General features: G+C 34.6%; 1 protein-coding gene and 1 pseudogene across 1 annotated transcript in view; one reads left to right on the top strand and one right to left on the bottom strand.

Moving 5' to 3' along the window:
• Positions 1-9427, bottom strand: part of Ndufaf2 (NADH:ubiquinone oxidoreductase complex assembly factor 2) — a 182529-nt gene that overhangs the window by 78449 nt on the left and 94653 nt on the right. The window lies entirely within an intron of this gene.
• LOC107151866 lies at positions 6783-9379 on the top strand (annotated as a pseudogene).

Raw genomic sequence — 9427 nt, forward strand, 5'->3', positions numbered from 1 at the left:
TAAATGTCCCTAAGTTATAGGGACAAGGCTTAGAGTAAAAAGAAAATATTAACAATGACAGCTGCATTTCTCTATCATAGCAGAGGCACAATATATATAAATGTATTTTCACTAAAATGCTGTTTATATTCATACATGAATATACCATAACAATGGTTATTACTATAAAGTATACTTCCATATCAGTTTTCAAAATATTTGAAAGTCAAATGCCTATGTCTTCATATGGTACTTACCTAAATACCCAGATATAAGTATGTTATTCTACCAATAACAGCTAAAAGAAAGAACATGGTCTAAAACAAAAAAATGATAGTACAAAGGATTCTGAAAGTATATATGTGTGTGGTCTGTAAGGTCTTACATGGACCTCAAGAGAGTTCAGCACACAAGGAAGGGATAGAGGTCTAGAGCTCTCAGAAGCACAAGTGAAGAACACATGTTACCAGTGTATCTGTATATATGTGACACAAAAAAACCAACTTTTCATTCCTATTTTTAGGTCGATAAATTTCATGTAAAGTCTCTCAAGAATTTTAAAAATCAAAAGTCATATCTATTTTGTGTGTAAATGAAAAGACAGGAACCGTAATTTATGAACTTGTTTAATCCCTTGATAATCACTGAATAAATCTTTGTTTAAAAATAGTTGATATCAAAGTTGTGCTTTTAAAAGTATACATCTCTGCTGTATACCCATCCGGTCCAGGGCTTATCTTGGTTGGTAGTCTTTTGATGGCTTCTTTTATTTCCTCCTTTGTTATTGGTCTGTTTAAATTGTGTGTATCTTCCTGACTCAATCTGAGTAAATCATATGACTTAAGAAATTTATCAATATCTTCACTATCTAATGGATGGCATTAGAGCAGATTATGCTAAGTGAAGCTAGCCAATCCCTAAAAAACAAATGTCATCTTTGATACAAGGAGAGCAAGTAAGAACAGAGCAGGGAGGAAGAGCATGAGAAGAAGATTAACATTAAACAGGGACGAGAGGTGGGAGGGAAAGGGAGAGAGAAGGGAAATTGCATGGAAATGGAAGGAGACCCTCATCATTATACAAAATTACATATAAGAGGAGGTGAAGGGAAAGGGGGGAAAAACAAGGGAGAGAAATGAAGTACAGTAGATGGGGTAGAGAGAGAAGATGGGAGGGGAGGGGAGGGGAAGGGGGATAGTAGAGGATAGGAAAGATAGTAGAATACAACAGACAATAGTATGGCAGTATGTAAAATTGTGGATGTGTAACCGATGTGATTCTGCAATCTGTATACGGGGGGAAAATGGGAGTTCATAACCCACTTGAATCAAATGTATAAAATATGATATGTCAAGAGCTATGTAATGTTTTGAACAACTAATAAAAAAGTACACATCTTTAAAAATATAAAATAAAACTATGAGTTTATCAGATGAAGTCTTTATAATCATATATTCTTTTCCCCTCAAAACAAACAGCTTTAAAATTACTTCATTCTTGGGAATAAATCCTACTTAAATGATTGATTTTTATAAATTATAAATGAAATTTATATTCCTCATTGCGTAAGAAATTATGTACAAACTGTGCACTTACATTAATATGCTTTTGTGCAGTATTTGGAAAGAACCTAGTTATCATAGCAAAAGCACTTCTATCCTCACGAATAAAGCAAATTGATGTGTATGCTCATGTGTCAAAGTTTAGGGTCTAATTTATATTTTAAAATCAACTTAATAACAAAAACATTTAATTTAATGTGACTTTAGGCTTAATAAATCCTTAAAAAAAATAAGAAATTCACATTGGTGTACTCAATGGGCACTAAAAATCCCAATACATAGTTGTTTTACTTAGTAGTAAAAAACATTAGATTTAATTGAAACAATAAAAATAAAATTTGAATTCAAGAAGACTATAATGGTTAATAGTATATGGACTTGAAGATTAAAGAAATAACAATATATTTTTGAAACTTAAATTTTTAAAAGCAGGCTACTATTCAGCTAATTGTCCTAAAAAATGTCAGATTTTCTATTCCTTTGTTTTGAAAAATATGTAACTCATTTAGTTAAAAAAATAAAAAGATTTCCAGGTACAGGGTAGATGACAAAAGTTTAGATGGAAGACAAATTTCATCAGTTCTACTGAACTTCCAGGATCAGGATGGAAACCCTGGACACAGATATGGGGAGGAGACTCTAGAGAACAAAGTCCTAACCCTAGAGTCTTATTTTTCCGTGCCTTAGGCATGTAACAAATTTTGTGTGTTCTTTTATCTGTTTAAAAAAAAAAAAAAAGCCCTGGGGCTGAGGTTGTGGCTCAGTGGCAGAGTGCTTATCTCACACATGTGAGGCACCAGGTTCAATCCTCAGCACCACATAAAAATAAATAAAAATAAAGATTTTTTTTTAAAATAGGAATTTTTCCAGCGTGGTGGTGTATGACTGTAATCATAGCAACTAAGGAGGCAGAGCCAGGAGGATTGCAAATTTAAAGCCAGGCAGAGCAACTTAGTGAGGCTCTAAGCAATTTAGCAAGTTCCTGTCTCAAAAAAAAAAAAAAAAAAAAAAAAAAAAAGTCCTAAATATTACTCATTCTAGTATCACCTGTGCAATTTTTGCCGTACTTTATTACATTATATCCTTAATATTTTTCATAGATTTTCTTTTTCCTTCAATGCTCTCTTTTTATCTTATTCTGAAAGATACCAATATATGCACTAGTTATATATTTTATGTACATATAACAAAATAGATATACAAGTTAAGTGTAAAGATTTGTCATGTATCACCTGAAATTATCTTGTAGACTGTACTTGGGAAACCATACTGCAGACCACACTAGTCTAATCAGAGACGCTCAGCAACACATATGGTTTTATAGGGCATAGGAACCAATATAAACAGTAAGAAATTCCTGTGGACACAGAATGGTTGATGAATATCAAAGTCTTGCTTGGATGCGTTTACCCTTCATTTCATAACAAATTCCAGGGGTGATCAGATTTTCAAAATAGCTAATATTTATGGCATGTTCACCATGTGAATGATATTCAACTAAATTTTAACTTTGTATGAATAATTTCCCTTAAGCTTTACAACTTCATGAGGTTACTATTATTATTTCATCTTATAAATAAAGAGATTTTAAAAGAGAACTTAATTCATTAACTTCAGGTCATTTACTAAGAAACAAGAGCCAAGATGTGAACATAGATCTTTTGACTCTAGCCCTGGAGACTTAACCACTAAGTTATACTGACAGACTTCAAGATATCTATAAATGCTACATCTATAAACCTAACACATTTAGTTAGTAAAATATAAGGGCTAAGCTACTATCAAAAGTAACTACTATTTGTAAGAATATTAAAAACAAATTATCTCTAAAAAATAAAAACCACTCCTTTCACTATATTTTTAGAATATAGAAAACATATCTCAACTCATTTAACATAGAAATCCTGAGTCATTCAACATTCACTAAATAATCATTGAAGAAAATCTGGAAAACACAGAAAATTGTAAGAATATAAAAATCTATCCATAACCCCACTACTTAAAATATCCTTTCATTAATACTTTGTAGATTACAAATCTACAAAAACAGAAATACATACACATTTATAAGATTAAAGTTATGCATATATATTTTTCCTGCCACATAGAATATGAAATTTTTATCATTATTCCACAACTTAAATTCTAAAGGAAAAGAAAGCTCCTGTAGAAGTGTGTTAATATTTCTTTTGTTCAATTGTGTTTTAAATATCAAGACAAAAATCAAAGAGATTGCTTCTTTAAGAATGAGCAATAAAGCAAATTAAAATAATATTAAAAGAAAATTCATGCCGATTAAAAAACATACATCAGGCACATCACACAAAGTAAGTCTTACAAATTAAGGCAGAACTTCAAGATCTCAGGAAGAAGTAGTAAAATGCAGTGATTCATCTAATATCCTGATCACCAAGGAAATTGTTTTGAGAGATAAAACTCCACCATGGGAAAATATCTTTTGGTCTTTTCTACCCTTTTACCCCCCTATTTTTTTTTCCCGTTTCTGACCTAGAAGAAGAAGACGGAACACTGGAGAGAGAAAAAATGCTTTGAGGAATTCCCTGAAGTTAGCAGGGATGAACTTTACAGAGCAAAAAAAATGTTCATTAAAGACTCCAAATCCACTGGTGGAGGGAGAAAGCTCAGATATCCTCTATTTTCAGATCAAATTTCCCCAAGAATAATCAGAGTGAATCTTCTCAGGAAAATCCTAGGACTTTTTGATACTTTAAGTGTCATTTTCAGGATATAGATTTTATTGACAATCTTGTGATGTCTTCCCTAAGAACTTAAAAATCATTTATTTTCTGAATAAGCTATCTCAGCACAAGTGTGAAAGTCTCCCTCCCACTCCTGTCTCCTGGCCATTTAATTTTTCTCCCTGTTGGTCAACACAATGATCAGTTTTTGAAGTAGTTCCAGCGATAGCTTACAGATGGGCAAATATATGTATATGATTTTTTTATACAAAAATTAACACCATGCCAATTATATTGCTTGTATCTTGCTTCCCCTCGCCCCTTAATAATCTTGGGAGTTTTTTAGCACGAGTATAAAAGAGTTGCTTCATCATTTTTCTTTTTATTTTTTTATTCTTTTCTACCTTCTTTTAAAATTTTCCCTCAATGTCATAATTTTTAATAAACATGGGATAGTACAGAGAATGGGTGTATCATAATATTTTCCTTATTGATGAATATTTAAGTTGCTCTTGATATTTTGCCATTATAAACAATGATCCAATGAATAACCTTACATATATGTCTTTTCAAATCAGTATAAATATATACAGGAGCTAAACTCCCAGAAGAATTGCTAGGTCAAATGGAATGTTCATTTATAATATTGACAACTATTTCCAAATGGTGGTCCATAAAAGCTTCACCAATTTAACTCCCACAAATATACATTTTCAAAAAAATATACACAATTTTCCCCCTAAACTTTTAATTTTTGGGGGGGGGGAAGGAACTGGGGATTGAACCCAAAAGCTTTCTAACACTGAGCTACATCCACAGTCATTTTTATATTTTATTTGGAGACAGGATCTAAGTTGCTGCGGTTGGCCTCAAACCTGCCATGTTCCTGCCTCAACCTCCCATGTCACAGGGATTACAAGTGTATGTCACTGTGCCTGTTTACTTTTGCTCTTTAATTTTTTGCCAAATAATAGGTTAAAAATGATAACTTGTAGATATTTTTTTCTTTTAGTGAACAAGGCTGGCATTATTTCATTTTAAGAGGCTCTGTACTTCTTTTTTTGTGTGAAATTTTCATGTCCTTTGACCATTCTCCTATGGTCTTTTACTTGCTGATTTGTAGGAACTCTTTGTATGTTTAAGAATGACTGTTACTGATAACACATGTGCACAAAATATTCATTAAACTATTACCTGAAAATGCAAAATGTGAGAAACAATTTAAATGATCAACTATAATAACTATCATAAATGTACAAAAGTTACATGATGTATAACATAGCAACACATTGAATGAGAAAGTGATATGAAAATCTAGCCATCTTTTATTAAGCCAGACACTGAACAGATTCATAAAAGCATGAAACAATGATCATCTTTTCCCTAAAATTTTCTGGTTTGGAAAATAGTTATTTCTGATAAACAATACACTTAGCTCTAGCCCCAATCCATGAGTTTTGTGACCACAGATTCAATAGCTGCTGATTCAAAATATTTTAAAAAACCTGCATCTGTACTGAATATTTATGGGTTATTTCTTATCATTGCTCCCTAAACAATATGGTATAACAACTATTTATATAACATTTATACTGTATTAGAGATAATGAGTAATTTGGAGATGCTTTAGAGTATACGGGAGGCTGTCTGGGGGACATATGCAAATATTATATCATTTGCAGCATTTGAAAACTTTGGTATCTGCAATAGGATACAATTCCCCATGGGATACTAAGGTAAGACTATATATTTTTATGTTAATACGTAATGGTTTTATTAATGCTATTTTTAAGTAAATTAATAAACTTTTAAAATTCTCACTTCGAGTTTTAATGATAAATATCAATGTATATCCCATTTAAAAAAAAAAAGCCCTGTGATGACTTTAAAATGAGCCTGAGACCAAAATGTTGAAATATATACCACTGGAAACAAACAAATCAGGATTTCATAAAGCCAGAGTGCTAAAAGGCAGACAGATAGATAAATAAACTGGGGAGACAAAAGGGCTTTTACTTACCAGAGTACTAACATAAATATAGAGCAAGTGCCAGGGTTGGAAAAATTACCATTTTGTAAGCATCATGGTAAAGATTGGTTCTGGTAAGAAATATTAATGGGGTTGGGGATGTAACTTAGTGGTAGAGTGCTTGCCTAGCATGTGCAAGACTCCAGGCTCAATCCCTAGCACTGGTCAAGAGAAAGGAAGGAAGGAAGGGAGGGAGGGAGGGAGGCAGGGAGGGGAATCAATGAAGAGGAGTTATCTTTTGTTTTAATTGGAAATAATTTCCCCTTCCTCTGCATATAGGGTGTTCTTACACATTTAAAAGTTGAATAAGACCTTTAGTTTAATCCTGAGCAATGATAAAAAATTTTAAAAATTAAAATGGAATACGATACATATTATAAAAAAATATGAAATGAGGTATCCTTCCTAAAAGCTCAAGTGTTAGACAATGTAGGAAGGTTCACAGGTGACATAATCAGATTATGAGAACTGTAAAGTCATTAATGAGTTAATCCAAGACAGATAAATTTACTTGAATGAACTGCTGGGTGGTAACTGTAGGCAGGTATGGTCAGACTAGAGGAACTCACTGGGGGTGTGGCTGTGGACAATATCTTGTCCTGGCTCCATCTCTTTCTCTGCTTCCTAGCTACCATAAGCTAAGAGCTTTCCTCTGCCATGCCCTTCCATCATTATGTTCTGCCTCACCTCATGCCCAGAGCAAAGGATTTGGTTGACCATGGACTGAACCACTGAAACCATGATCCCAGAATAAATTTTTCCTCTTCTAAATTGTTCTTGTCAGGTATTTTGGTCAGAGAAAGAAAGCTGACTAACTAGGTTAAAAATGATAAATTACTAATTTTGCTACCTAAAAATACTGCTTTTCTAGGCTTTTAGTGACCTTGTAGGTGAATAAGACAATTGACAGATGTGGGTGACAGGAGACGCTAACAGTCCTGAAGAATGAGACAACAGACCCAGGTATCTCTTTCCCTATTTCCTCATATATCCTCAGAAGCCCAGGCAGATTTGGGGGGGTAATCTTTAATGTTCAAATTCAGAGCTTCAGAACTCACAAGATATCTATGATAGCATAGGAGAGATTTTCTTCCACCAGTCCCAAACCAAAGTTAAAAGCATAATTTGGCTATAACCACAAGCACATGTGATCTGTGTGAGGAATTTCAACAAGCTGTCTACTTTCAGACCAATATTTCTCACTGGTGCAGCAGGATGAGAGGCGAGTTGAAGCTGGAGAGGACTTTGGACTAGAAAGAGATGTTGGGCTGACTGAGGTGACTTATCTCTGTGACAGCTGTCCCTTAAAAATAAGCAAGTTTTAGGCCTTTGATATCTGAGAGCAGCCCCTGGTAAGAAGAAATGGTGATGAAGTAGAAAGGTCAGGATAAGATTCTTACTGTATGACTTTTGCCCTGTATGGAAGTGGCAGCAAGCAGTATAGTCAGGTGACAATTACAATTATAAAAGACTGAATTCTACAAACAAAATGAGGCTTAGAAGTGTCAATGTATAATGTTCGAAAGTGAGGGCTACTGAAAGTCAAGAACCACAACTTTTGTCACAGTGGCTGGATGTGGTAGCACAGGCCTGTAATGCCAGCTATTCAGGAGGCTGAGTCAGGATTGCAAATTTGAGGCCAGCCTTAGCAAGTGAGACCCTGTCTCAAAACAACAATGACAACAAGACTGGTGACATAGCTCAATGTTAAAGAACCCTTGGGCTTTTTTGGTGCCATCTGCTCTGGGCGCCACCTCCTGCTCCTCCCATCTTTGCTGCCTCCCCGAGTCACTGCCTGGGCAGCTCCGACCGCCTGACTCCCCGTACTAGCAGCCGGGTCTTCCTACCTTAATGAGGCTGGCCTAGAATTTGGAATCCTCCTGCCTCAGCCTGTGGAGTTGCTAGGATTACAGATGTGCAGTACTGTGCCCAACTTTTCAGGTTTATTTTAAAAGTATCTGAAGTTTCTACAACATGGCAGACATTGACAACAAAGAACAGTCTGAACTTGATCAAGATTTGAAAGATGTTGAAGAAGTAGAAGAAGAAGAAACTGGTGAAGAAACAAAAATCAAAGTGCGTCAGCTGACTGTTCAGATGATGCAAAATCCTCGGATTCTTGCAGCTCTTCAAGAAAGACTTGATGGTCTGGTAGAAACACCAACAGCATACATTGAAAGCTTGCCTAGGGTAGTTAAAAGACAAGTGAATGCTCTCAAAAACCTTCAAGTTAAATGTGCACAGAGAGAAGCCATATTCTATGAGGAAGTTCATGATCTTGAAAGGAAGTATGCTGTTCTCTATCCACCTCTATTTGATAAGCGATTTGAGATCATTAATGCAGTTTATGAACCTACAGAAGAAGAATGTGAATGAAACCAGATGAAGAAGAGGAAATTTAGGAGGAGCTGAAAAAAAAGGCCAAGATGGAAGATGAGAAAAAAGGTGAAGAAAAAGAAGACCCTAAAGGAATTCCTGAATTTTGGTTGACTGTTTTTAAGAATGTTGACTTGCTCAGTGACATGGTTCAGGAACATGATGAACCTATTCTGAAGTACTTGAAAGATATTAAAGTGAAGTTCTCAGATGCTGGCCAGCCCATGAGTTTTATCTTAGAATTTCACTTTGAACCCAATGAATTTCACAAATGAAATGTTGACAAAGACATACAGAATGAGGACAGAACCAGACGATTCTGATCTCTTTTCTTTTGATGGACCCAAAATTATGGGTTGTACAGGGTGCCAGATAGATTGGAAAAAAGGAAAGAATGTCACTTTGAAAACTATTAAGAAGAAGCAGAAACACAAGGGACGAGGGACAGTTCATACCGTGACTAAAACAGTTTCCAATGATTCTTTCTTTAATTTTTTTGCCCCTCCTGAAGTTCCTGACAGTGGAGATCTGGATGATGATGCTAAAGCTATTCTTGCTGCAGACTTTGAAATTGGTCACTTTTTACATGAGCGTATAACCCCGAGATCAGTGTTATACTTCACTGGAGAAGGTATTGAAGATGATGATGATTATTATGATGAAGAAGGTGAAGAGCGGATGAGGGTTATCAGCTCTTTGAAGAAGTCAAAAGCTGCAGTAAATCTTTTCAATAAAAGCTGTCTGGATGTCTCAAAAAAAAAAAAAAAAAAAAAAAAAACCCC

This window comes from Marmota marmota, unplaced genomic scaffold, assembly GCF_001458135.2.
Source record: "Marmota marmota marmota unplaced genomic scaffold, marMar, whole genome shotgun sequence".
Lineage (NCBI taxonomy): Eukaryota > Metazoa > Chordata > Mammalia > Rodentia > Sciuridae > Marmota > Marmota marmota.